Source organism: Balaenoptera physalus (assembly GCF_965194825.1).
Source record: "Balaenoptera physalus genome assembly, chromosome: 2".
NCBI classification, from domain to species: domain Eukaryota; kingdom Metazoa; phylum Chordata; class Mammalia; order Artiodactyla; family Balaenopteridae; genus Balaenoptera; species Balaenoptera physalus.
Genome location: NC_138883.1, coordinates 141,383,312 through 141,411,206, shown reverse-complemented (window position 1 = coordinate 141,411,206; position 27,895 = coordinate 141,383,312). Strand labels below are relative to the sequence as shown.

Here is a 27,895-nt window from a genome sequence, read left to right as displayed (position 1 = left end):
GTGAGGTTGGGTTCATCATCAAGGAATCGGCTTTTTTAGGAGAGAATTATTAGGAGGCTTGATGGGAGAAAGTAAGCTTGCTAGTGCTTTGAACCTGACTGAGGCTGCATGTGTGTGTGTGTGTGTGTGTGTGTGTGTGTGTGTGTGTGTGTGTGTGTGTGTGTGTGTGAGAGAGAGAGAGACCCATAGCTGAACACAGGAAAACACTCCACCTCCCCATCAGCTAGACTCTGTCCCATGGTTGCCAATCCCGCTGGGCCTTTGACCTTTATTCCATCAGATTATGGGATTGAATGGGCAGCTTGCCTGCTTGCCCTGAATTCCTATTCCAGCAACGTGCAGTGGAGACCCCCAGACCCGGGTCCCAGTCCTGGCTCGGCCACCTCTTGCTTTAATGAAACAGGACCCACCTCCACTGCTGTTTCAGAGACCGAGTAGGATAATGTGCCAGGCAGGCCCCGCTTCTGGAGCATGGGGGCTGCGTCTCTGGCTTGGTACCCAGCCCAGGGTCTGACACTCAGCAGGCATCCATCAGCGCCACTCTCCTCCCACCTCCCTGGTGTCAGGCCTGGGTGAGCCCCTCAGAACGTGGGGACTGGAGAGAGTTTAGCGGTTACAGGGAGGCTTCTTGCCCTGGGATGAGGGTTGTTGGACTAGATGACTTTCCATAAAGAATAAAACTGCGTTTGTTTCAAAAACAACATCACCACCCTACCAAACATTTGGAAAATAAGGAACTAGAGAAAATAAATCACCATAATCCTCAATCCTAATCCAACCATTATTCGTGTTTTGATAGTTTTCCTTCTGGTCTTTTTCCTTAGGCATCTACTTGCGTTTCATGGAGTTGTAATCTTTTTGCATCCTATTTGCTTCTTCCACATAGCACCGTGGACCAAATGACTGCTTTTGGTTCCTTCAGAACTGATGGCTTTGGGGTTTTACAATCATGACCTCACTGCCGGAAATCCTTTCTATGTGGCCGGGACAGGTGGTCTTCAGCCTCTAATCGAAGAGGAAGTGCTCATTCCTTCACGGGGTGACCCACCCATGGCTGCACAGCTCCAGTTGTGCTCAATATATTTCACGACGGAGTCAAGGTGACCCACCCCTATTACAATTTCCACCCATGAGTTCTACCCTCAGGGACTACACTAAACAAGCCCACTCCTCTTTTATGGGACTCATGCCAGATCCTCAGGGGTCTAATCTGCTCTCCCATCTGCTGTTCTCCTACGGAGACATTCCTAGTTCCTTCAAATGTTCCTCATGTGGCTTCTCCTCCCTCCCTGGAGCCACAGAAGGTCAAAGCTGGGATAGACTTTAGTGAACATCAAGTCCAACTCTTCCATTTTACAGGTGAAGAGACTGAGGCCCAAGGAGGTAAGTGATTTGCTCAAGGCCACACAGTAAGTTGGAGATGGAGCCAGGACCAGCGTTCTGGTCCCGAGTTCTCAGGACTGGCTGTCTTAATGCCAGGTTCGTGAGCTCCACAAGGCGGTGACCGTGTCTGCTTGTTCCTCACTGTCTGCCTGACCCCCAGAAGAGTATCCAGCGGAAAGAGAGGGCAATTAGGAAATATCTACTGAATGAATTAATGAATGAATGAACAAATGGAAGCCCAAGCACCTTAGAAGTCACCTCCTTCAACCCCAGGCCTCTGAGGGAGGAGGGTTGGGCTGGAGGCCCACATTTGTTGAACACCCATGAGGGGCACAGCCCTTTGAGGTAGACCATTTTGCAGTCAATAAATCTCAGCTAGAGACATATATTGCTTGCTTGTGATGCGCACAGCAGTAATGATTAATGCTAGTGCATCAGTACAGTGTGTGACTTTGGGAAGGTCATAGTCCGGGTGCAGCTCAGGAGTGTGACCCCCTCAGGGTCTTCCCTTCCCAGGGCTCCAGCGAGAGCCAGTGCTTGAAATTAGTCACGATGGGAGTATTATACCATGGAAATCAGGAAACACTACAAACAAGGGCTTTTCTTTTTTTTCTTTCCTTTTTTGAGAGTAGGCTTACCAGCACACTACTGGAAGTTACTAATACTAAATAAAGAAGGCGGCCGGCGGAAGGGTAATGAGCACTTCTCCTTTTCTAATGAAGCCTTATTCTTCCTTCATTTTGCTGTCCTGCATGAGTTCTGAAGCTGACCCTGAAACCGAGGCCAGATTGCCAGCCTGAGGGCAGGGTGGGGTCACAGTCATCTCCATGTCATATTCCCAGGCCCAGCCTGACAGCCACATTCGTGTGGACTCAGCAAATGTTTGCTGGTTAAGTGAATGTATTCACTCCCCCTCCCCTGACCCTGCAGGGCCCCTGTGTCCTCCATGAAGCCTCATCAGGCCCTGCCCCTCAGTTCAGCTCTCCCAACTGTGACTGCCTGTACAGCCACTTTGGCACTTATTTTTCTCTGTTGTTCTACATATGTTAGCTTGGCCTCATCATGCAGACTGTGACCTCCTTAAAGTTAAAATCAAGCCTTAAGTGAAAAAAAAAAAAGTCCTCCTGTGTTAATTCCCACAGTGCGGGTCAGGTGGGGAGTGGGTTGGGGGTCAGGAACGACAAAAAATGGTATTTGACACCTACTTGTTAAACGAATGGGTGGATGCTGGAATTTAGTAGACTGGCTGACCAGTAAAATTTGCCAGTACCCAAGGGGCTCTGTGTCTGTGACTTAAGTCCTGAGGAGGGATTCAAGAGGACCAAGGTCAGCCATTCCCCTAGCCACCAGCCTCCGGCCCATCATTTATTTGCAGGCTAACTTCCCAGTGGTGCCTATTCTCTTACCACTCATGGATCCATGCATACAAATGGTGGCATATGCACTTGAGATTGGAGTTTTAAACCCAGCACAGGGGAAGTGGTAGGGATCCCATACCAAGGACACATCTGGCCAGAGTGATCCCAACTGCAGCTGCTAATTTTCCACATATTCTAAATAGACATGGTGGGGGGCGGTGTGCAAAAGGGGAGCCAGGAAACTGATTCCAGGAGAACATATGCAAGCCCTCAGTTTTCCTAACTGCAAACTGGAATCAGAATGCAAGCTTCACCCCAGGAACACTGTGAAGGTAATTTTCATGGATGCTAATACTGTTTTTGTATTTCCTCCTCTTTCTCTTCTCTCCTTTTTCTGTATTCTCTCTTCTTCTATATCTTTTTCTGTATAGTTGATTTCCTTATTCTTATTGTGTTACTTGCTTGGTCATCACCAAAGCATAGTAAATTCTGCAAATGTTTTCCTGTTTTCTTGGCAATTAAGTGGGTCCTCTGAAAAAGGTGGCTGGCAGTGGGTGGGGGGCTGTAGATCGACCTTTCAAGCCCATAGTTTTGTCTAGGATTGGCCTCAAGCAGCACTGTGCTTAGACAGAAGGGCACAATGAGGTGGGGAGGAAGGTTTTTCCTCTGAGTTGCTTATAGCCTAGCGGATGGAGACAAACCTATATGCAGAGATAGCAGACATCAGTGAGTGGGCGCTGGATCCTAACCTTGACCCTGCCTCCGAGCGTCAGATTTTCCATCTTTGACACGGGGCAGAGTGGGAGAATTGTCCCTGGAGTTCTCTGAGATTCTAAATGCCAGCTCCACACAGTGCAGAAGAGACTCTCATTTGATACGGGGTCAGAGTGAGTCACATCTCACAGTCACATCACAGCCTCCCCCATGGTTAAGAACCAGCTCATCTGTCACTTGCCCCTGCACCAAGATCAGCATATCTGGGAAGGTCCAAGCCCACTTGGAAAGATGTCCCTTGTGCCCTCAATGTGCTGGGGAAGAAGTGAGGGGCAGTGGGATGCAAAGAGGGGAGCTGTGAGGTTGTGGAGGTCCTGCCTAAGTCTCAGAGGAATTAGGGGAGGCTCTAAGGGGAGGAGCAAGGCTCAAGTGGTGGAATTGGGAGAAAAAATAAAGAAATCAAGAAATGACACAGGTCCAGATGTTGTCATACCTGGTATCTCTGCTAATGTGGCCATGGGCTCATCTCCCAGCAGCGCCCTTGGCTTGGGTCTGGCCCTGCACTTTCCCATCCTTCCTTTTGCTCACACAGTTTGTTCTTTCCAGAAGACTCTACATCTGTAGAACAGCTCTACATCGGACCTAATCATAGCCTTCTCTGAACGCAGTGCAAATACTACCTCCTGGGAACTTCCAGGTACCCTGGCCTGAAACCATCTCCTTTCTGCCCACGTTCTTGTCATTCCTTGTTGTTACCACCAATTAATTAACGAATACATCCCAGCTTGTGACTTCTTTCCCACCGCTGGTTTAAACTACCAGGCCAAGCACTTATGCGGGTGTGTGGGTGGGCGGATGGCTGGGTGGAAGATGGCTTTGGAGTCACATAGATGCTGTTAAATTGCAGTCCTGATACTTATATGTGAACATACAACCTTGGCCCAATTATTTAACCTCTTGAAGGATCGATTTCCTTACTTCTAAAGTGCTGGTCAAATAGGATCCATTGCATAGGGCTTTCGTGGGGATTAAATGAGAGACAACTGTGTGGCTCTCAGTAAATTTTGTCTCCTTTCCTAAGTCTTGTCCAACTGAACCCTCCCTCATTGAGGAGGGAGAAGAGAACAGCTGCATCGTGTACACCCATCACGGCATTCAGTCTAGTGTAGACGCACTGAGCACCTGCCGTGGTGGCCGAGGACAGGGCTCTGCACATAGTAGCCCCACAACCAACACGTGCTGACTTGATAAGAAGTTACACCCAAATACAGTTTATGCCTCGATCTAATTTAAATGATGCCCCATGCGGATGGTCTTTTGATCTGCAATGGTAACAAACCATGGGACCCCCTCCCCCACCAACTTGGTTAACCTAGGCTCATTCCTGCATTCGCCCCAAGCCTGGGCACAGGATGTGGGTTCAAGTAAAATTCTGGACTGTAAGATCCTAATGCTGCTGGTGTCGCCTGCAGTGACACAAGACCTGTCACTTTCAGAGCTTCTCCATGTTCACTGACTGAGGGCAGCCCTCCCCGTTCCACCCTCAGGCAACGGTGAGTATCTTACAGTCAGAATCAGCTTATACAGTGCTTTCAGGGACCCTCTGAAGACTACCTTTATGAAGGGTCTACTGTGTGCCAGGAACTGTACTCTGATCATAATGGTACATAACACCATGCTTAAAAAAACCTTTCAAAGATTGGTTTTGTTATCCTCACTTTACAGATTGTGAGATGACTGCTCAGAGAGGTTAAGCAACTTGCCAAAAGTCACACAGACAGTAAGTGGCTGAACTCGGCTTGGAACCCAGGTCTTATGGCTATAAATTCCATGTTTCTTCTCAACATTCCCAGCCCCTCTACATTCATTAGTTTTACTCATTCATTCCACTCTTCAGTCAACAAACATATTTAACTTAAGGGGAAGATAGGGGATGTTCTCATTGAATTTCAGATCCAGAGGGTTTTAGGGATTGGTAGAGGGTAAAATGAATCGCTAATTAGTTCATCAGAGGGAAATCCACATATACTCCAGCTCTGCCCAGGACTACAGAGCACCTGGAATATGGGCAGGGCTGGGGGGATCTTGACAAAGATTAACACAGGGTCCAGTCTGGAGGAGGTGAATTCCCAAGTAAGAGTCCTGACCCACTCTTGGACCTTCCATCAGCAGGGAGGTCCCCGGCCAGAGCTCTGAGTCCTGTCTTTCCCTGCGTGCCTAGAAGTCCAATGGAGGAATGGCCCCTGCAGCCCAACATGGCGGCTCTTCCCCAAAGTCCTTCAGGCAAATTGCCTGAGGGGTCCAAAAAAGATGGCCACTGCACAAATCCAATTCTGCTCTACTGGGCTGCAGGCAGTTCGTGTTAACTTCCTTCCAGGGGTCTTCAGGGCTGGTTTTTAAAAGAGCTCCAATCAAGTCATTCTTGATGGAATGGGCCATGTCTCAGCCAGTGTCTGCAAAGGCATGAACATAACTTACTCATGAATAATTGGCCTCCTATCAGCCAACTCACCAGAAAAGTCAGTAGAGCCCTCCCTTGGGCTGGGTGTTCTGGACCTTTCTAATGTCCCACCCTGCCACGTGAGGACTCTTGCCTCCACCGGCTAGAAGAACTGTCCAACTCCTTGCAGGGAGAGGCGAGTCAAGGGAAGGAAGCCCTTACTGAATTTTAGCTTCAGACATCAGCCCATGAGCTATTTCTGCCAACGTCAATCTGTGGCCAAACTCACTGTCCTTACCAGGGACCAGGAGGATGCTGGTCCCAAAACAAAAACAGCACTGGCCTTGGTTTGTTGAAGGTCTATGTAGGTTTGAAGGTAAAGGCTCTCCCTGCGGAGGTGGGTGATGGGAACAATGGGAAACTGGAAGGAGTAGACCCTGGTTCAGGGCACAGAGCACATAAAAGACTTTAGAAAACATCAATTTCTCCTCTCTCTGGCCTTTCTGTCATGATTCCCTTCACCCACCAATAAAGGTCCTTGCTAGTAATAACTGTTTGACCTGGATCTATTGTGACAAGAGATATTCTGTTCTTCATCTTCTCTCTCGGGTCCACTTTGAACCCCATGCAATTTCCTCAAATGGCCTCTTCTCAGTTTCCAGGGAGACAATATGGTTTGGGAGAAGGTGGGTACCTTAAAAATACAACCTGAATTCGTACCGTTGACTCATCACTTGCTATCTGGGTGAGCTCAGGGAAGTTTCTTGGCAGCTCTGGCCAGAATATCCATGAATGAGGCCTCTGGAAATGGCTAATTTCCAGTTAGGAGGAGAGGCAGGGAATGATGATTCCCACGACAAATTGCTCTAAACTTCTAATTTCCTTTAAATCATCAAACAGAAGTCTTGATGTCCCCTGAGTAGTCTGATCCTGTTGGGTGGGGTGGCAGGAGGAGATGGAGGAAGGGAGCTTGTATCACACTGGAATCTTGAATGAGTCAGGGATACTGAGCTCAGGTCAGGAGGGACAGCTAAAGCAAAAGGGATCTTGGCCTATATGTCATGGCAGAACAGGACGAATGTCCTTGGAATGAAGTCCAGCCCGTGCCCATGGCCTGTAAGTTCCTACATGATATGCCCTCACTCCTGCTCACACCTCATCCTACCTCTATTCCCAGCCACATTCTAGTTGTTTCTTGAACATAAAAATGTGTTTCCCTCTAAGGGCTTTTGTACCTGCTCTTCCTTCTTCCTGGTACACTTTTCTGGATCTTTCCCTAGTTGGCCACTTTTCATCATTTCAGCCTCAGTTCAAAGGTCCCTTCCCTGGCCACCCTGTTCCCTCACCCCTACCCAGTGCCTCCCTATCATGTCACCCTATTATTGTTTATTTATATCATTATCATTATTAGAAATTATTGCCATGTACTGTTTGTTTGTTTATTGTCTGTTTCCCCTCCTAGAATATACACTCCATGAGGGCAGACACTTTTGTCTGCTTCGCTTACTACTCTACAACACTTCAGGTGCCTGGAACAGTGCCTGTCACATAGCAGGTGTTCAACAAATATTTGCTGAATAAATGAATGAATGGTGCTTCATGAATGGGCAATGTTCTTTCTGGATTAAGTTCGGAAATGGAAGGAGTGTTAAGCTTAAGACTGATCATAACTGTTGCAAGTGATTTCAAAGCATTCTTGCCTCCGCAGTCCTGGAATATGTTAGAAGCTCTAGAAGGAAGGGTAACTCCAAATGTGGCTAACAGGGTAGCCTAGAGCATGCCATGGCCTCTGGAAAGATTCATCCACCCTCCTCTCCTGTTAAGAGAGGACCAGGAGTGGTCAGGATGGGCCCAGGGACCACCAAGCAGGGAGTGGTGGGTGACCCAGGAGATAGCATCCAGGGACAAAACAGAACTCAGAGTCATGCTGGCAGCCTGATGAAGGCTGCTTTTCTAAGGTGCTGGGAGTGGGCCAAGTCCAGAGCTGGGAAGGAAGGCCAGCCATGATGGAACTTCCTAGGGTGGGAAGGAAGCAGCCAAACCTGGCCCCGAAGCCTATGACTGGACCAGGGTGGGCACCAGAGGGAAGAATTCAGCTCAACACCACCAACCTTTCCCCATTATTCCCACCTCTCCCCACTCCCAATTGCAATTTCCTTGTAAAACCAGTTTAAAGTGGAGAGTGGTACATGGCAAGATTAATGGCTCCTGATTCACTCACCCGGGGACACTGAGCTTTGCCCTGCTCTCTTTGTGGAAAAAAACCTGGTACTTGGGACATGCCCCTTCCTGTTCTCAGCCTTCCATTCCAGCCCGGGCACTTTGGAGGTTTTCTCTGCATTAATTTCAGACGTTGGGTAAATATCAGACCTGGGAGTTTGGAAAAGAGTATCCTTCAGCCCAAACTTTCCATCAGGCACAAGCACCTTTCCTGGGGCAGGAATCTTGGGCCAAGAACTGAGTTCCCTCAACTTGGCGCTGACCACCAACCTGGCAGGACAGAGTGCTCCTTCCTGAAGGAGTTTGGGAAGGGGCTAGGGGACCCAGCATGACCCCTTGGTGACCTCGCTGGGTAGAAACTGAGCCCAGGTTTCAAAAATGATCTTCAGTAAAGGTTTCTAGAAGCCGAGGGTCCTTGCCAGAAAGGGCCACCAGGCATTTGGGGTTACAGCCAAATTCCTGAACAAAGCAGAGGGCCGGGTGCCTGGGATGCAGCTGAAAGGAAACAAGGGGCAACTAGCCCAACCCCTTAAACTCTAGGGGCAGATGCACGTTCTTGGAGTTTAGTCCTGGGGTCTAGTCATTTGGAATCAAACCTCATTCTTTTGACTCTAGTTTGCATGCTCTGATTCCAGGACTGGGAAGACTTCATAGAGAACATCCACTTAGCTCCTTTTGGGTCACGCTTCTCTTTGAGAGCCAATGGGAGCTGTGGACCTGGCTCCCAGAACGTAATCTCTAAACCCTTATTTAGCTGGGGGCCTTGGGCCATGCTGGATAGTCTATGCTAACAGTGTGACTTATGGTGGGGGTCTTGGGTCATGTGATATCAACTTGACCTCTGGAGGGGCTGGAGACTAAGGTCAGCCATGTGGGTGGTCAGCCATGTCTATATGACCAACCTCCAGTGAAAACCCTGGACAGCCAGGCTCACGTGATCTTTCCTGACTGGCAACACTCTGTGCATGCTGTAACCCATTGTTGCTGGGAGAAGTAAGCATTGTCCACAAAATGCCCTGGGCGAGCACATCTGAATGCTCATGCCTGGTCTCTGTGGGACCCTGTCCTGCGTGCCCCTCTTCCCTTTGCTGATTTTGATCTGTATTCGTCTGCTGTAATAAACCGTAACTTGTGAGCATAGCAGCTTTGCTGAGTTCTTTGAGTCCTTCTAGTGAATTACTGGACCAGGAGGAGGTCTTGGAGACCTCCTGAAACTGCACATTTCTGCTCCATCAGGTTAGTTTGTCCTGCCCAGGGTGGTTCAGTGTGGATTGAGTAGACAGTGGACAAGCCCTGTTCTTCCCACAGCCGTCCTTCAGTGACACTGCTTTCCCTTCTTGGCGCATGTGCTCTGAAGAGCTGAGCCTTCTTTTTTTGGCCCTCATGTGGAAGGAATAATTGCCTTTCATCTGGAAAAGTTCCAAGGACTTCTTGGCCCTCCTCCCTCTCTCGTTTCCTCTGTCAAACACCCACCACGTGGAAAACTCTTCAGCAGGTGATGAGGGGGATTTAAGGAAGGATCAGTGTGAATCCACCCCTGGGGCTCACTGTGGGAGATAAGACATGGGAATAAATCCTACAATACAAGAGGGGATCCTCTCTCAATGAGAGGGCTCCAGAAGCTACAATATAGAAATCAATCCTGTTGGGAGGACCTGAGAGAGCTTTGAAGAAGAGGTGGCTTTTGAGCTGAGCCTTGAAAGATGAGGACACTATGGGCATGTGGAGGTAGGGAGAGGGCATTCTAGGAGGAAGGGATCACATGAACAAAGGCATGGCGAAAGGAGTGGATCCAACTGGGATCCAATAAAGTGGATCCTTTATTTGAAGGATCAAATAAAGTTAGAAACAAAGCTGGGCCAGATTCTGAGGAACCTCCATGATTGCGCTCATGAGTTTGGCTTTATTCTGTAGGTGATGGGGGGCTCTTGGGGGTTTGGGGAATGACCCGATCTAAGGTGTGTGCCAGGAGGAAATCACAGCCCCCACTATCTCTGCTGGCTGATCCTTGCTCTGTGAAGTTCCCATGGTGATCAGGTCCACCTCCTCCATTACAGCAGGAGCACATGCTCCTAGAGCATTTGTCTGCCTCTGCAGGGAGATTTCACCCACTGGGGTGTACACTGGGCTTGCCCATCCTTGGGTCTCCTTCACCCATGAGCACCTACCATAACTACTTCCTCTAAAAATGGCTGTCTGCTGAAGGTTGAGCCCAGGCCGGGCATGGTGCGCAGCAGCAGTGTGAACAAACAAATCAAGTCATTCAAGGCTCACAATCGTCCTGGGAGGGGCACCGTTACTAGTCCCATTTTTAGAAAGGATACCGAGGCTCAGCGTGGGTAAATGACTTACCGTAAATCCCACAGCCAGGGAGTGGCCGAGCCAGAATTCAAACCCAGCTTAGTCTGACTCCAAAACCAGTGCTCCTAACCAATTCTCTGCTTCCCATGCCCGTGCCAGGATGCTGAGGATGCAGCCTGTCACGGGTTTGGTCTTGTCACCCAAAGACCTTTGACAATCTGTGGCCTCAGCTTAAAAGCACGATTCAAAGAACGGACATTGGTTGTGTGCCTCCCACATGGGGAGGCTTTGCATTTTGACTCGAAGCACCAAGGCACCTTGGTGCTGTAGAATAACACCCCACGGGAGGCAGAGAGCTTGCTCTCTGAGCCCCTCACAGACCTCTCTGACTCCTGACTTGTTCGAGAATAGTTGGTGAAGAGGCGCAAACATCGACATGAGATGGTGTTGCCCCCACCCCGTTCCCGTTTCCTCCCTTTCCAGCTGTCCCTGGCGTGTCCCCAGTTCTCTGCCAGCTGTTCCTGGCTATGTGACTGTGCCCTGCAAGGCTGTCAGGATTATGGTGCCCAACAGCCTCCCGACAGGATGCCAGAGCAGCGAGCTTCATGAAAGCGCCTTCTAGGGATTCATGCCATCTGCTGCCTCCCAGCTGCTCCCAGTCAGGGTTTCTTCAACGACATTGTCCTCACAAGAAAGCTACCTTTCCCTTTTTAACAAACTGATCTCCTTTTTAAAAAAGCTGTGATAAAATACACATAACATAACATTTACCATCTTAACTATTTTCAAGTTCATATATTTTACAGTTCAGTGGCATTAAGTACATTCACATTGTTTCTTAACCATCACCACTATCCATCTTTAGAACACTTTTCATCTTGCAAAACTGAAATTCTGTACCCATTAAACAATAACTCCCATTTCCCCTCCTCTTCCCTCCCCCAGCCCCTGGCAACCACCATTCTACTTTCCGTCTCTACGAACTGGACTACTGTCTTTCCTTTTGAGGAGGCAAATATATATCCGTAACTGGAAAAATATCTAGAGATCTTTGCATGCTATTTCTATTGGACAGGTTCCATGTTTTTCTGGACTGTTTTGTATATCCAAGGAGGCCTTCACATACTCAGGGCTCTCCCGGGTACCACCTGGCCTCCAGCATCCTGGGACGCCTTCACATACCCCAGAGAGGAGCTGCATCTTCATGGGGTTGGGCTCTAAAGCCGCACACAAGATGGAAACCAGGTATGATCAAAACTCGCCTTGAAAATCTCTTAGGAAGGTGTCATGGCGGAGGCCCCCCACATTCTCTCCTAAAGATTTGAACACAATCATCTTTCTTCCATTACTGGGTGGGACTGTTGTTTGTTTATCTGAGCAGCAGATGAATTGCTTGTTAGGAGGGCCATGTTGGATGAGAAATACATGTCATGAAACACTAGATACAAGTGTGGTGCCTCAAAATGCTCTCACTCTGAGAGAAACGAGGGAACAGAGGCCAACTCTGGGAGCAGCAAATTTGAGCCCCGTGTCTCTGGCTCACTGGGAACACAGACCCATCAGCGGAATGCCTGCAGAATTTCTTACTAAAGCATGCTCTCTCCCAGTGACCGCCACTGCACTGTAGCTGAGCCTCCAACCCAGGAGAGCCTGATGCCAATTTCCCTTGATGGAAAAATTCACTCACAGCTGCACAATCAGCTGTACGAGGGCAAGGAACTAGGGCTCTCTGCATCACATGATGAGCAGACATCACTTTCTCCGACCTAGCTTGTGGGCTTTCCGGAAAGTCAGGGAAAACTTTTAATTTCTCCTTTTGTATTCCCTACTGTGTCCAATAGAAAGCCTGGCATGTAGAATAGTCCAATTATGGAAAACTATTTACTGACTTGGAAACATGTTCACCCTATATCATAAAGCTCAAAAAGCAAGTTGCAAAATAATATGTAGAATGCAATTCCATTCTGTTCTTACGTATACCTATTCACAGAAAAAAGACCAGAAAAATATATAGAAATTTAACTCTGGTCATTGTTGGGAGGAGAGTTTATAGTAGATTTTAATTTTTTCCATTTTGAGCATTTTTATTTCCTAAACTTTCTATGCTGTTCTTTATTATTTTTTAAAGGAAAAATGTTTCTAAAGATAAAATGAAATTTTATATCCTTTAAAAAAATCTACATTCAAGACAATCACACTAGAAAATAAGCTCCAGTCCTGCCAGGCCGTTAGGAGAACTGGAGTTTGTGGGTCAAAGCCAACGGACTCCCCAGTGACCAAGGTGACAGCCAATTAGGGTTGGTGTGGGGAGGTGGGGAGGAGTGTCTCAGGGAAGAAGGGAGGAGGGAGACAGTTCTCTATGTGTTAGAAGTCTTGGAAACCTGCTGGGAAACAGAATTTTCTTCTGTCACAGTGAGTGTTCAACAGACTCTGGGCCCAAGGTCTTTCCAGCTCATGGCTCCCTCTCCTGAAGGTGGCCCTGACTCCGAGCCAAGGAATCCCCATGAAGTTCAAGGGCATGGTGTGCAGGAATAAACAGGGCTTTACACACCCCCCTGAAGGACAGGCCCCAGACTGGGTAACAAGCCCCAGTGCTTCTCTTTCTTATGCTAGATGTCAGGGTCTGGTCTGGGAAATTCATCTTCTCTCGGGGCATAGTGCACGGAATAGCCAGGAAACCATGAACTTTATAATCAGATAGTCATGAGTGCAAGTCCTGACCCTACCACTTACCAACTTTGCCTCAGTTTCACTATCTATAAAATAGGGATAATTAGACCTACTTCATAAAGCTTCCTGCTGACTCAGCATGAAGTGTGTGTACATGGGGAGTTTGGTTCAGGTCATGGGAGGGCATTTATATCCTTTGTACTCAACTTGCCCAGTCTCTGGTTAGCTTACACGCACTGACCTATTGGAAGATATATCACTTATTTAATCTGCCTTCCCTGATAGAACTTCCTTTATATCTTACAAATGAAGCATAGATCTAAAATATAACAGCAAGTCAATAAAGGATGCTATAGGCTGAATTTTGTCTCTCCCCCCACCCCAAAAGAGATGTTGAAGCTCTAACCCCCAGTGTCTGTGAATGTGACCTTATCTGGAAATAGAATCTTTGCAGATATAATCAAGTTAAGATGAGGTCATTACAATGGTACAGTAGGCTTGCTGCAGTTTCCAGGTGTGTCGGGAGACTTGTGCTAGTGTCAAGGTGGCAGGGAACATAAGGCTCTTGTTGCATCCCTCAGGTCCCTTCCTGCTCCAAGCTTGTATGACTACCTTAAGAGCATAAGTGGGCAGGAAAGCAGCTGAGGAACTTCAGTTTGGGCAAGAGGAGGCAGTCACATGATCATCCAACCCACTGCTACAAAATGTCAGGTTCTGAGACACCAGGAATGGGCCCGGGGATATTCACGATGAACAGCTTCGAGAGTGTTTCGAGAGCACTTGCTCTGTGCTACGTACCTTGGTTTAGCTATGTTATCTTGCTTTATCCTCCCAATAAACTTATGAGGGGAGAGTCATTATACCCAATTTGCAGATAAGGAAACTGAGGCATGCAAGACTAATCAACTATGGCAAGGTCACACCGCTGGCGAATTGGTCAAACTGGGCCTGGAGCCCTTTGACCTGACTCCACCCCTGGAAGACAGTGGCCTGATGGATTTCTTGGTGAGTCCAAGTGCTAGATGTCATCAGGAAGGGAACTGGGAATAAAATGTAGGTGACAATGTGCTGGACTCTCCACCACAAAAGAAAGACAAGGTGGAGCTGGGGTTCAAGGAAGGCCCAGAGTGGGGGTGGCCTGAGAGGACAGGTACAGAGTTGGGCGGGGGTAATGTTGCTCAGTGTGGACAGTGAAGGCGCAGAAGAGCTGCCCACTGAGGTCTTCAGAATCATGAATACGCTGAGCTCTGAGGCCAAGGAAACCTCGTCTTGTTCTCTGTCCTCTCCCCGGTGCCTGGCCTACCTCCTACCATGTCATGGGTAGTGCTGGGACACTGCAGCTTGAAAGATGTACAGGAAATGAGATGAAAGATAGCCCATGGCCCATGTTGGGTGGCCCAATGATAGAATTTGAAGCTCCAAAGGTGGTAGAACTTAAAAATGTAAATTTATTTCTAGAAGCAGCTGCTCCCCAAGACATTCGAGTCATCATGAACTACTAAGGAAAGCTTGGAAGGGAAGTGGCCATTCCTCTCCTCAGCTGGGTCCCACTGATGGCAGAACATCAGTTGGCCCAGGTGACTATGCAGAGTCCCTGGGCCCTGGCCAGGGTGGGATGGGGCTACTGAGGTGGCTGGGTCAGTGGGGACTGTTCTTAGACAGCCGCCATGTTCAGGAGATAGAGCACTGGGAGCTGGGAGACTGGGCCCTAGTTCCAGCTCTGACAGCCACACCCTCTAGCCAGGACATACTCTTTTCTAGGTCCCAGCTTATGACAAGAGAAAGATGCACCACACGATGGCTTTCAAAAGACATAAAATCAGAGTTGTTCTCATAGAACCTGACACAGACCCTCACAATCACTGCCCCTCTCAACTCACTTCTGTGGCCCCTGAGGGGTGTCAGAGACACCCGCCCCCCATGCCGACTCCCTGTGGAGCATGGTTTGAAAAGCACTGGATTGAAGTCACTCAGCAGACTTTGACTGAGCACCTACTGCATGCTAAGCATTTTCTAGGTGTTGGAGATAGAAGACGATCAAGACAGACAGGGCTCCTGTCCCATGCAGCTTTTGTTCTTGGAGGGGCTGGGAAGGGGGCAGACAACCACCAAGGAAAACAACCAAGCAGAAACTTTTAGATAGTGATAAGCTACAGAGAAAATGCAACAAAGGATTCCTGGGGCGTTGGGGTGGAGGTGTTCATCTTCTTGAAATTGGGGGGCCAATTTAAAGGCTTCACCGAGGAGGTGACATTTGGACCTGAATGACCAGAATGAACCAGCCACGCAAAGTCATGTGGGAAGGAGGTCCAGGCAGGGGAGACCACGCGGGCAAAGGCCCTGAGGTGCGAACGAGGTGGGAGGCCAGTGGCCGGAGGGTGGTGGGTGAGGGGAGAGTGAATCGTGGATGCTGAGATGGCGGGGAGACCAGCTCCTGAGGGCCTTGGGCCAAAGAAGGGGATTGGGCTTTATTCTTAGTGTGAGAGGACCACATCTCTATGGCCTTCTAAGAGCCTCTGCAATCCCCAGAGGGCTGAGGAGGGCGTAATTGCTGCCTGCAACTAAGGGTAGGTCATCCCACAGGGTACTTGCAGTGACTGAGGAGTAGTCCAGACTAGTTGCCAGTTTCCAGCCATCGAAGTTGCCTGAGCCTTATCTGGTGTATATTAGAGTCTTGCTGACCCCCGTGGGTAAAGCCCGGGTGCCCCCAGGCACTGAGAGGGCAGAGGGAGCTCCTGAGAGAAGAGCGATGGAGGCTGAGGTGGGTCGAGGGGGCAGTAGGAGGCCAAGGCTCTGAGTCAGTGCTAGGAGCTTCCTTGACTAACAAAGCCACTCCAATCCCCAACCCGGCTACATAGCAGTCCTCTCCCCCAGGGATGGGTTTGAAGACAATCTAAGCAATCAGGTTCCCTCACACCAGGGGGACCCTGTCTCTTAAAACATCACCAAAGCAAGTTACAGCAGAAGCCACTGCAGGCTGGGCTTAGGAAGCAAGTAGGAATCCCAGAATGAGGCTGCCCTAAGGGGAATTAAGGGCTGAGGAAAGGGCTGAAGAAGCCCCCTGGCTGGCCTGGGTGGGGGTGATGCCCACCGATGGAGTGGTGAGGACATGGGACAGAGACAGGTAGGTAGGCAGGGCACCTCTTTGCTCAGCTCTGGGGCTGCCATTCCCCCCTGGGGATGCTACTCACTGAGACTTCTGGGAGACTGGTGCCCCCTGGAGTCGGACAGCCAGTAGAGCACACAGGGTTAGGCCTGCAGCCAATGGGGTAGGAGGGGTGTGTGTGGAGCCGGCAGGGCAGTCAGGTCTGGAGAGAGAAAGTGTTCCGAGGCAGGACTCAGCCAAGGAGCCAGGGCCCCACCCTCCGGAAAACCACACTGAATGTTCTACCTCTCTCCTCATTTTTCTTTTAAATCCAGGAAAATAAGGAACTAAAATGAGCTTCCAACATGACCAACCTTTAAACGGAAGGTAGCAGGTAGGAGGTGGGAAAGGAGAGGTGGGGTCCAGCCTTGCCCTGGGGGTGGAGAGGGCTTGTCGGGTCAGTGACTGCGTTTGAAGTTTAGGGTTTTAAGCTCTACTTGGTGGGGTCTCCCTTGTCCTGGGTTGGCCCTGGGGCCCTGGTGCAGCAGCCTCAATCCTGCTGCAACATCAGACCTGGCTGACTGCCTAGATCAGCATCTCTAGACTGAGTCCCTCACTCTGCCCTAGGGAAGAAGAGTTCTCTGGTCACATTCAATGTGAGGAACTTGATGGAGATTTCCAATGCCCCTTAGCATATTGAGAAGTCCTGCAAGAAAGGGGCACTTTTTATTCTGTTTAACCCTTAGGGATGAGATCCTTTTTACATGCAATGCTATTGACATCCCTGGAAGGAATGTTCTACTTTGGGGAACACTTGCCTAGCTTTTTCTGCCTCTTGGGACAAATGTACTTTAATCCAGGGTCAAGGACAAATGTGTTATGGAAGAAGGGCCCCTGTCTCAGGCAGGAGAGGGGAGGCAGGCTTCCACTTTCTCACTCCCCTAAAGGACAAAGGTGAGGCCAGAGGCTGTAGTTCTGTCTGCAGGGAAGGGAGGACAAGTCACCTTGAGAGGCAGGGCTAGAGGGAGGGGCTTAGAACCAAATGCAACAAGAGGAACTGTTTTGGCCTTTAAACTAGGGGTTCAGAATCAGGACTGCATTAGAATCACCTGGGGAGATCTTGAAAAACACAGATTACTAACCTGCCCCCCACTACCAACAATCCCTGGGGGCACATGAGGCCTGGGAACCCTTGTTTCTCAAAAGCTCCTTGAATGTTTCTGATTCTAGGGACAGAGGTTACCTCTGGTGACAGCCTTCCAGGCCCCTTTTTCAGCGCCTCGTAAAACTGGCAAACATCTGCTACATCCCTGAGTCATCCTAAAATCCAGGTGTTCCCCTGAACCATCTGAACAAACAGGTCAAAGTGAGGGGAGGAGGAAGGGAACACCCTTGATGGGGAAGGGAAGTAGCGGGGGGAAGGTCAGGGAGGATCCAGGGTTTGTTGGGGAAAATACCCCTACATATGACCCGGGGTGGTGGCCAGGACAAGGAAGCCCAGGTTTCCTGAGAGAGATGGGAGTCTGGGCTCCCTCCTTGCCTTGGACATTTCTCTTCTAAAGGGTTTTCTTCCCAAAAGCAACCCTGGGGCCAGCAAGGACCCTGGAAGGACAGAGTCAGAAGGTGGCCCAAGGGTGGGCAATGGGTGGTCCCAGGACAAAATGCTTCCACAGTTGGATGGGATGGCACAGTGTTTCTGTGACCTAGCACCTCCTATTACTGGTTTGGATGTGACATATGCTGTGGAGGGAGGAGCCTCAGCAGCCTGGTTAAAGCCGTGGCTCTGCCAAGAGCAGCCTGTGCCCTCCCCGTCCAGGGCCCTCCCCTCTCTGGGACTCAGTCTCCTCACCTGCATGATGAAGGAGCCAGGTGACTTAAACGTCTCCTTAGTCCCCCTGTGCTCTAATGCTTCATGATTCTGAGAAGGCTCAGGGAAGTTTGCTGATTTCCCAAGTCCACCCATTTGGCTAGTGGCTTTCAGTTAGGCCTTAATTTGTTGTGATTTCAACTCCATGTGGTTGAGTAACGGTTCCATTTTAAAGAAAGGAAAATGGAGGTATTCAATGACGTGCCTGCACTGAGATAAGTCTCCAGGTTCCCGATCCTGATTTGGTCCTCTATTCAGCAGCTTCCTCAGTTCCGATGTCCCATTCCTACCTCCCTCCCCCCATGGGGATCCCGCTCTTGGGACTGTCACAGCTCAATGGCTGTATCTGCAGTTCCCTCTAGAGGGCGCTGCTGACTGGTGCGGTAACCTGACCCTAGCAGGCACTGGGAACCAGAGGTCCTGGCTTCTGGCTTTCTTGGGAGAGAGTGGCAAAGTGGAGGATGCCTGTTTGGGTATTGCTGACACTTTCCTTGTCAAGAATTGAAAGGAATTTAGAGTGCAGTGGTCCACTGGTTTGTTCGTTCATTCATTCAGACTGTCTGTGCCCAGCACTGGCTTGGGCACAATGCACACCAGATACAAGAGAGTCCTGCTTGGGCTTCACAGGCACCCCCAGAAGGCAACATCCTGGACAGTAATTTCTCACTGGATCTCGATCTGTGAGGGCAGGGCTTAGTATCTCCATTTTACAGATAAGGAACCTGAGGCTCAGAGAGGTGAAACAATTTCCCCACATCACACAGCCAGTCAGTGCCCAGTTCGTGTGACTCCAAGTCAGTGCTCTTCCCCCTGCACACACTGGAGGATGCACACATTGGGCTTCTTGCTGAAGCTAACCCTTCTCCCATCTTCTCACCCCTTGCTGGGAGCTGTGTGTGTGAGGAGGTGCTGACCCTGCACCCCCAGAAGCAGAAGGCATTATTGTGGCAACCGCGTCCCAAACAGCAACCTTCTTTGACCTCATGATCACATGTCCGTACCTGCTGATACTGTAACTTTCCATAGTGGGACCTTCAAAAACCTCAGATAATCATAACAGCTGCTATTTTATTGTAGGTCTACTTTGTGTCAAGTCCTTTATTTGCTTTATCTTGAATTCTCTCAACTATCCCACAAGCCCAGTTTCACAGGTGCAGAAACTGAGGCTCAGAGAAGATGACGTGTCTAAGTGCTCATAGTTTGGATTTCAACCTGTATCTGGGCCACCAAAGTCCAAGTTCTCTCTACTTTACCTCTGTGCCCCTGGCTCTTTCTTCATTTGTTGTCTCCTCTTTATTGACTGCCAAACTCTCCCTTCTTGCCCTCCTACCTGCAGCTTACCTTCCTGCTGTTACACACAGTTGGGCATGGCCTGACCCAATGACTAAATGAAGATCTGGAGCAGAGTTTCTTAATCTTGGCACTAGGGGCATTTTGGGCTGTATAATTCTCTCTTGTTGAGGAGAAGGCACTGTCCTGTGCATTGTAAATGTTTAGCAGCATCCCTGGTCTCTACCCACTAGATGCCAGTAGTATCGGCCCTCTGTTGTCCCACGGTGACAACAAAAATTGTCTACAGGCACGACCAAATGTTCCCTGGGGGGCAAAATAGCTCCCCAGTTGAGAACCACTGCTTTATAGAAATGAAGGGTCAGGGTCAAGTTGATTATAACCTGTCTTCCCCATTAGACCATGAGTGGCTGGAGGGCAGGAAGAGTGAATTGTTTTATTCACTGCTGTGTTACCCACACCTAGTGCCATGCCTGGCATGTGACAAGTGCTGCTGAAAGAAGAATGAATGAATGAATGAATGAACGAACAAGTAGTTTCCACGGACATGGTATGTTTCAGGATGAGGGCCTGAAGGCCTAGTTTCCCTTCCAGATCCTCACTGACCTGCACTGGGCTGGCCTGGAGCACAATACCTTTTCCTCTCTAGGCCTTGGTTCCCTTTGCCATCTCTTAAATAAGGGTCCTCACTGGCCCTGAAGCCCTGGACATCTGTGGTCTGGGAACTGCCATGTTCCACCTCAGAGGCCCAGAGTCCAGGGGTTGAGGAGAGGGGCCGTCTCCCCGGCTGGACATTGAGATCTGCCCAGTCTTGAGTTTCTCCTTCCTCCTCTTGCTCCTCAAGTCAAATCAATTACAGAGAGACGGGAAGTGCCCCCCCCCTCCCTCCTGCCCCAAGACCGTATGCAGCAGAGGTGGCTCCTTTTTTGGGTGTGTGTCTTAAAAGGAAAAACATGTAACCTCAAAGGTAACCAAATATCCAAATCACGGTGCCCAGCATCACACACCCCAAATCCACCTATTCATGAGTTTAACAAAAAGCTTCTTTAGGATACACTGTAAGGCCATTGAGAGGGAGAAAAGTCGCCTCTTACACGCCCAGGCCAGCCCACAGGGCCGCCCTCCCAGCACACACATACACACACTCATACACACACACATACTCGGCCGCTTACAAGAAGGCTCTGAGTTTTTAAAAGTAAACTCTACGTTTCCGTTCTTGCCCTGGATTCAACTTTTGAAAAAAGGAACCGTTTTACCGTTTTCCCTACAAATTCTCGTCTCTCTGGTCCTCCCTTTGCCTCAATCCCGCTCCTTCCCTCTACCCTTACCCTTGCCCACCCCCAGCAGTCTACAGTCTCCACTCCAGCTCCCACCGTGCCCAGGGGCCCAGACCCCCCTGCCAGGGAGGGGGTTGTCCTGTTAGGTCAGGGGAAGGAGAGCAGCCGCCCCAGGGGAGATGCCACACAGACAGCCCAACCTTTGCCCCCTGGAACAGGGCTTTCTTAAGGAAGGAGGGTGGTAGTAAAGCTCCCATCAGGACCCAAAGCATGGCCCAGAGGCAGCCTGGTGACAGCAGCAGAGGACGGCTCCCAGCTCCCATTTCAAGCTGTGTTCCCATCCACAGACCCCCTTTACCAGGGCAGTCCATTAGCCCTGTCCCTTCTCCTGCTCCACTTGTAAGCAGGCATGCCCTCTTCCTTGAACTTGCCCTTCACTCCCACCTCCAGCTTCCATCCCTTGCTGCCTCTACTCCCATGATACTTAAAGGGTTTTGTTCCTATAGGGGCAGCAAGGATGCCCCAGTGCCCGCCAGCTGGAGCCACGAGGCAGGAATTTCTCAGAGACAGAAATATCATCAGGATCAGAGTCTTTCAAATTCTTTTGATCACAACCCGCAGTAAGAAATACATTATACAAATCACAAATTTGTGTCTATTTGTGTGTATACATATATATTATCAACATATATATACTTATGTAGACCTGCATAAGTATGTATCAGAAAGAAAATTTTCCAGAAGCAATACTTACCTTTACGACATGGGAGGCACTATGAGATTATTCTTTCCTATTTCATTAAACCTCCACGAAATTGGTTTCAAAACCGGCAGTTGGACCACTCCTGTTCTAGATGTTCATGTGGGAGTGGACTAAAAATGACACTCCGAACAGGGTCCTGCGGGCTTCCCCTGGCTCAGCTGAGGTCTTCCTAGTATCCAACAAGAAGGACCTTGGGGAGACCAAGTTCTAGAAGGGATCATTAAAAAAATCCACACCAAAAGTTGGACACACGGTCTTTTACTAAGACAGAACTGGGACCCCAAAGGGGCCTAGAAACCACTAGAGGAGAGGAATTCAGGTTCGTGGTATCTGCTGAGAGCCGAACAAGGCACCCACATTGGGTCTTTTAATCCTCACAAAAATCCCCAATCGGAGGTTTTCATCCCCTTTTTAGAGAAGAGGAAACTGAGTTTCCTTTGTCAAGGAAACCTTGACAAAGTCATGTAGCTAGTAGTTGGCCGAGCCGGGATTTGAACCCGGGTCTGCCTTGGCCGGGCTGCCCACCCACATGGCTCTTCCCCACCAGCTCAGCAGGTGAGCTCTCTCTTGGACTCCCTCTCCGACTGGGGAGTCTGACAGGCCATTCTGGGTCTGTGAGGATGGAGAGTGCCCCATCTTGGCAGGCGGGGGTACGGGCTGCCTGGGATAGGAGTGTGTGTGTGAGAGGGTGACAGGGGCAAAATGTGTGCCTGGGTGTGAGGAAGGGCGTGGGGACAGGTGTGGCTCACACCAGACAGCGCAGGAGCTCACCCCTCAAGCGCACAGACTTCCTCCAAAGAAGTAAGAATATACGCTGTTTTCCCCTCTGGATTCTTTGCTCTTGTGTTGATCATAGGGCTTTCAGATAATAAAGGAAGAATGCCAATTTAAGTATGATTTTCACTGAAAATTCTAGGAGAGAAAAACTTCTACTTAAGATTAAAATCAGTAATAATAATAATATCGAACAGCTTTGAGTACTTGTCCAGTGGCAGGCACTGTGCTAAGAGCTTTGCTTGGGTCACATCACAGTTTCCGTTTATTGAGGACCCGCTATGGGCCAGCACTGAGCACAGAGCCTGGCACCTAGGTGGTGCTTAGTAGATGTCAGAAAATGAATAAATGAATATACCAGGCGTTTAGCTAGAAACTGCACAGAAATACGTCTAATTTAAACACAACTTGACGTAACCTGAAGAATTCCAGCATTTCTCTGAGAGAGACTTTCTTCCTTTTGATAATTCCTCCATCCAAAACTTCTTAAACTGGAGAGATTTTTTGTTCTGTAATTTTTTCTTTCAGGTTAGAAGCGTCTCCCCAACCCCACACTCCCACCCCTTACAAGCCTTTGGGTTTTCTCCCCCATTGCTTTTCCATTCCTGAGTAGTCTCTTCCTGGCTCAGTGACTGACAGGCCAACGCGCCAACATGGATCTTCACAGAGCCTCCTAAGCCCCTTTGCCCCTTCTCCTTGGCAGCCCAGAAGGCAAGGAAGAGAGAGGAGGATTTGATCCCAGACCTCCGGACCCTTCAATCAGGACTAGTGATCAACTATGGCCTCAGAAAACCTAGATTCTAGTCCTACCCCTACCCCTAAGTCACAGTGCAACCTTTAGTGAATCATCACACCGTTCTAGGTTCCCTTTCACTTAGCATGAGATGAGATGAATGTGTTTCAGACTGTCAGCTACCCGCCCACGGCAGCATCCAGGAACCAAAATGCCACACTAACCCAGTTCAGCTTTGCATCTTCCTCCCTTCCCTCCTGGTAGCCAGCCACCCCCGCAGAACTGGAATTTACGCATCAATCAACATGCAGAGACCTGGGCTCCTTAGTGGTGAAACCCTAGAAGAACCCCATCAGAACCCTGCTATGACTGCAAGGAGGAGAATGATGAAAAAGTTTGGGTTGGATCCTGTCCCCCAATAGGAGATGACTCTCACCCCTACAGTTTGCTGTAGCCTAGAATGTGGGTTCCATTGGCATTGACAACTGCCTACCCAACCCCAGGGGTAGAAAGGGTTCCTGCTCCACCATCACTGGCTTCTTCGGCAGAGGGATCCAGAGATGGAAAGGCAACCCGTGGCCATGTGTCCTCCCCTCCCCTCCTCTTCCTTGAGAAATGCCCCTTCTTGGTGGCATGTTCAGAGCGCTGCTCTTGTCTCCCTTGCTGGCAGCTCAGGAGCCCTGTCCCAAGCTCTGCCAATTCCTCCTGGCCTGCCCCCACCCCTCCGGGTGCCCAGTGGCCATGGAAGTGGGACCAAAGGGTTCTCTCAGCCTCTACTTAGGCACCTGCTGGGTATCTGACACACTGCCGTGTCATTTCGTTTATTCCTCAGCCACTCTGCTGCTGAAGAGGCCTCCTCCTTCCCCACTGACAGAGGGCAGGCCAAGGCTCAGGAAGATGAAGCAACTCCCCCAGCTCAAAATAGCACAGCGGGATTTGGACCCACAGTTTCCTGACTCCGGAGCTGCTACTCTGTCCACTATGGCTCCTCCCAGACCCTGGGGCTTGAAAAGTGGGTCCCTTAATTCTGGGGACCAGGAGACAAGAGCCCCTCCTCACGTGTCCCTTCGCCCCATTCACTCTGAGTCTGCAACAGCCAGAAAGTTTGCTCAAGTCCACTGCGGACGCAGCCGGTGGATGTCGGGGGCCCCCAGCACACACCTCCCCGGGAGGTGGGGGGAGACGGAGGCAGCGCAGCCTCCAGCACAGAGGGGGCAGCCACAGCACCGCTCCCGGCTCGCCAGGCGCCCTGGGAGAGCCTCTCTCTGGAGGGCAGGAGACGGTTACCTTGAAGAGTTGGGCTCCCTTCTCCAAGAACTTCAGTCCCGTACACTTGGCGAGGCAGCGGGGTCTCCTGGGGCCAGGAGGCCCGGGTCTCGCCGCGCAGAGGGGGAGACGCTCTGGGAGGGCGCTGCGCACCCCTCCTCCTGCCGGCGTCCTGTCCGCAGGTCCCCTCGGGCGGTGGCCGCAGCGGCAGCGTCTGGGTTGCGGAGTCCCGGCCGGCCTAGGGAAGGGACACTGAAAGGCGCCCGGAGCCCCCTGGCACCCGTGTCAGATGCCGGCCGGCGAGGGTGCTGAGAGAGAGACTTGAGCAGCGCCGCGCGCGTCCTCAGCTCTGCGAGGCCCCTCTGGAGCAGCGGGAAGGTAGGTGGGCGGGCGGGCACGGCGCGCGGTGACACATACATAGGGGCGGGCGGGGGAGGGGAAGGCCCAGGAGGGGGGCGGGAGGGGGCGAGCGCGAAGGGAAACCCCACCCCCGGGGGACCCAAGGGGCGGCTGACAAGGGGAGGGGAAGGCAGAGGCGTCTGGAGCGCGCTGGTCCCCAGCCCCGGACCGGCGCGCGGCTAGGGAAGCCGCCGGGCGCGCAGGGCGCGAGAGGAGCGCTCCCCGCCGCGGCGCGGCCCCGGCAGCCCCGGCGCCCGCGGGAGGACGGCGGCGCGGGAAGGGCTGGAGGGCCAGCGTCTGCAATGCGGTCGGCCGCTCCGCAGTCGGAGGGGCCCGGGAGGGCTGTACCCGCACTGGCAGCCCCTGCGGGCCCGGCTCCGCAGCCGCCGCGGCCGGACAGGGCTCCCCGGCGCCTGCGCGGGGGTCTGCAGCTGACGCCCCTCAAGATGCGATCCGGAGGGGCGCGGCCCCCTGCTCCCAGGCCACAGTTCGGAAGGACCTTCCTGAAGAGCTGGCTGAAAGTTTTTGGGGATGGGGTGCAGCGAGATGGCAGGGGAGTGCGGAGCGGGCCTGGGGGTGGCGGTGGGGAGGAAGTTAGAGGACAGCGGGGAGGCGTGCTGGGGGCTGGGAGCCTCAAGACCAAAGGCTGAGGGTTTTCAAAATCTAGGAGAGACCAAGGACATCTCAAATGAAGCAGGAATTCTCCAGTAGCTGCAGAGACCACCCTCCTTAATTTTGTTTCCACGCAAAAGAATAAAAGAACTAACAGGTTTTGAAGACCTTCTGAGCTGGTTGCTTAATACACATTAATGTCTCATTTAATTTTCTCAAAGAGCCCAATGAGGTAAATATACGTAAATATTACAACTAATCTCCCCTTGCAAAAAAAAAAAAAAATAGATGTGAAAACTGAGGCTCAGAGGGTAATGGAGTTACCACTAAAAGGTGGGGTTTGAATTCAAACCCAAGGTCATACTCTCTGCTGCTACACAAGCTTCTGGTTCAACCTTAGCACTTTGGGGGACCCAGGCTGGCTGGTGACCTTCAGGGTCCTTATGGAGGAAGCTGCTGGTGACTGACACTAGGATTTAGTGGCCTTGGTCAGTGTGGTAGAAGCCGCTAGACCCCTCATTGGGCGGGGACTGAATGGAGAAGGACAAGAAGTGGGATCTTTGTGGGCTGCCCATTACAGAGATAACAGACCCAGCTTTTCCTTGGTTAAAAGGAACCAGAGTGCCTCACTTTCCCCAGTGTGAGTCCTCTGGAATTGTGTGGGTATTTTACTGGCCATCTCTTCTGTGGGGCAGGACTGGCCCTGGCCCAGCACATTCTCTGGAGCTGCCCCCCACCCCTTCCCTGCACAGGACAGTGAAGCCTAGGGAGGGCGTGGTGCCCACTCCACCCGCTGGTCCGGGGAGCTGGGGTTAAGGTGTTCCATCGGTTGGCAGTTCTGGCTTCACCAGTGTTCTACCTGAGTCTGTTGGCTTCTCCGAGTCAGGTCTCTAAGTTGCAGAGCACTTTGGGCACTGCTGACAGGACAGTGACCAGAGCCCCTTAGGCGGAAACAGCGACTTTCAAAGAAATGGGATGAAATCTTATTAGTTACTGGCCCTAATGTCAGGACCAGGGGAAATGACCCTTCTAGAAAAAAACAATCTTTAAAATTCCAACAGGAGGGTCATGAATTCTCATGTCAGTATTCATTCATCAGATGCTCTTGGTGAGAACAAACCACACCCTCACCTGTGAAATGGGGCCATATCTGACATATATCCCAGGACACGTGGGGTTAGTGAAGGACAATTCAATTCAAGGACGAATATTAATTAGGTAATTAATCTTTGTAATGAAGGGAGTGAATGTTTATTGATCATCTAGTTTGTAATGAAACTAAGAAGCATATAATAGGCACCTATTGTGTGCCAGACACTGCTTGATACCACGGCCTGGCAGGTGGCTCTTATTCCCATTTTACACACTAAGAAACTGAGACTAAGAGTCCACCCAGGTAGTGAATGAATGCAGGTTGGCATGACTCCACACTGCCTACCTTTACAGGCTGCAGAAAACCCAGCATGATGGGAAAGCATTTGGATACTTTAAAGACTGTGTTGAGAGAATCAAAGGACATGAGTGTCTGAAAGCCCTTGGTGGCATATGGACGTTCCCCTATTCAATGCAGGAGTCTACACAAGGGAACTCCTTGTGTAGTATTTCTGATCCTGGTCATCTCTCCTCTGCTCAAATACTTTGTAGCTGCCCACTGCCTTTTTTTTTTTTTTTTTTAAATTTATTTTATTTATGGCTGTGTTGGGCTTCGTTTCTGTGCAAGGGCTTTCTCCAGTTGTGGCAAGCGGGTGCCACTCTTCATCGCGGTGCACGGGCCTCTCGCTATCGCGGCCTCTCTTGTTGCGGAGCACAGGCTCCAGACGCGCAGGCTCAGCAATTGTGGCTCACGGGCCCAGCCGCTCCGGCGGCATGTGGGATCTTCCCAGACCAGGGCTCGAACCCGTGTCCCCTGCATTGGCAGGCCGATTCTCAACCACTGCGCCACCAGGGAAGCCCTGCCCACTGCCTTTTCCAGGCTGCCTGACCTGGTCTGCTGTCATGGGCAAGTTCTAACCTCTCACTGCTCAAGAGTAGTCTACAGACTAGCACAGTCAGCCGGGAGCTTGTTGGAAATGCAGACTCTCAGGCCCACCCCAGACTCAGAATCTGCATTTTAATAAGATCCCCCAGGTGTTTTCTATACCTGCTGATGTTTGAGAAGCACTGTGCTGGCATTGTACTCATTACAGAACAAGAGAATCTCTGAGCTAGGAAGGGCTCTTAGAGAATGTTGAGGACAACTTTTTCTGGGTCTTCACTCAGCCTGGGACTGGGTTCTAGGGCAGGGCACTGGAGACAGCCCTGCTAGGATGCCATGGCTCCATATCCCGGTAATTATGGCTGTGTGTCACATCACCCCAAAACTTACTGGCTTAAGAGTCATTTACTATCTCTCATGGTTTCTATGGGTCAGGAATTTGGGGGAAGCTCGCCCAGGCAGTTCTGGCTTGGGCTGTCTCATGGGGTTGCAGTCAGATGTCAGCTGCAGCCCCATCATCTGAAGGCTAGACCGAGGCTTGAGGATCCAGGTCGAAGGTGGCTTACTCACATGGCTGGCAAGTCGGTGTTTGCTATTGGCCGGTGGCTTCAGATCTTCTCCATACAGGGCCTGCTGGTGGAGCTGCCTCATGGCATGACACCTGGCTTCCACCACAGTGAGTGATACAAGACCCCAAGGGGAAGCCACAATGCTTTTATGTCCTAGCTTTGGAAGTCACACATGGTCATGTCCACTGTAGTCTAT

The 27,895-nt window shown here is 50.6% G+C and overlaps 1 protein-coding gene across 2 annotated transcripts in view; it reads right to left on the bottom strand.

Moving 5' to 3' along the window:
• ACAN (aggrecan) overlaps positions 1-24,554 on the bottom strand; it is a 63,222-nt gene extending 38,668 nt beyond the window's left edge. The window contains exon 1 of one of the 2 annotated variants that reach the window (XM_082450911.1): positions 24,166-24,554. The gene's annotated coding sequence lies outside the window, so the exon portion shown is untranslated. The remainder of the gene's footprint in view (positions 1-24,165) is intronic. The other variant, XM_082450912.1, reaches the window with a different exon arrangement.
• Between the last annotated feature and the right edge of the window lie 3,341 nt (positions 24,555-27,895).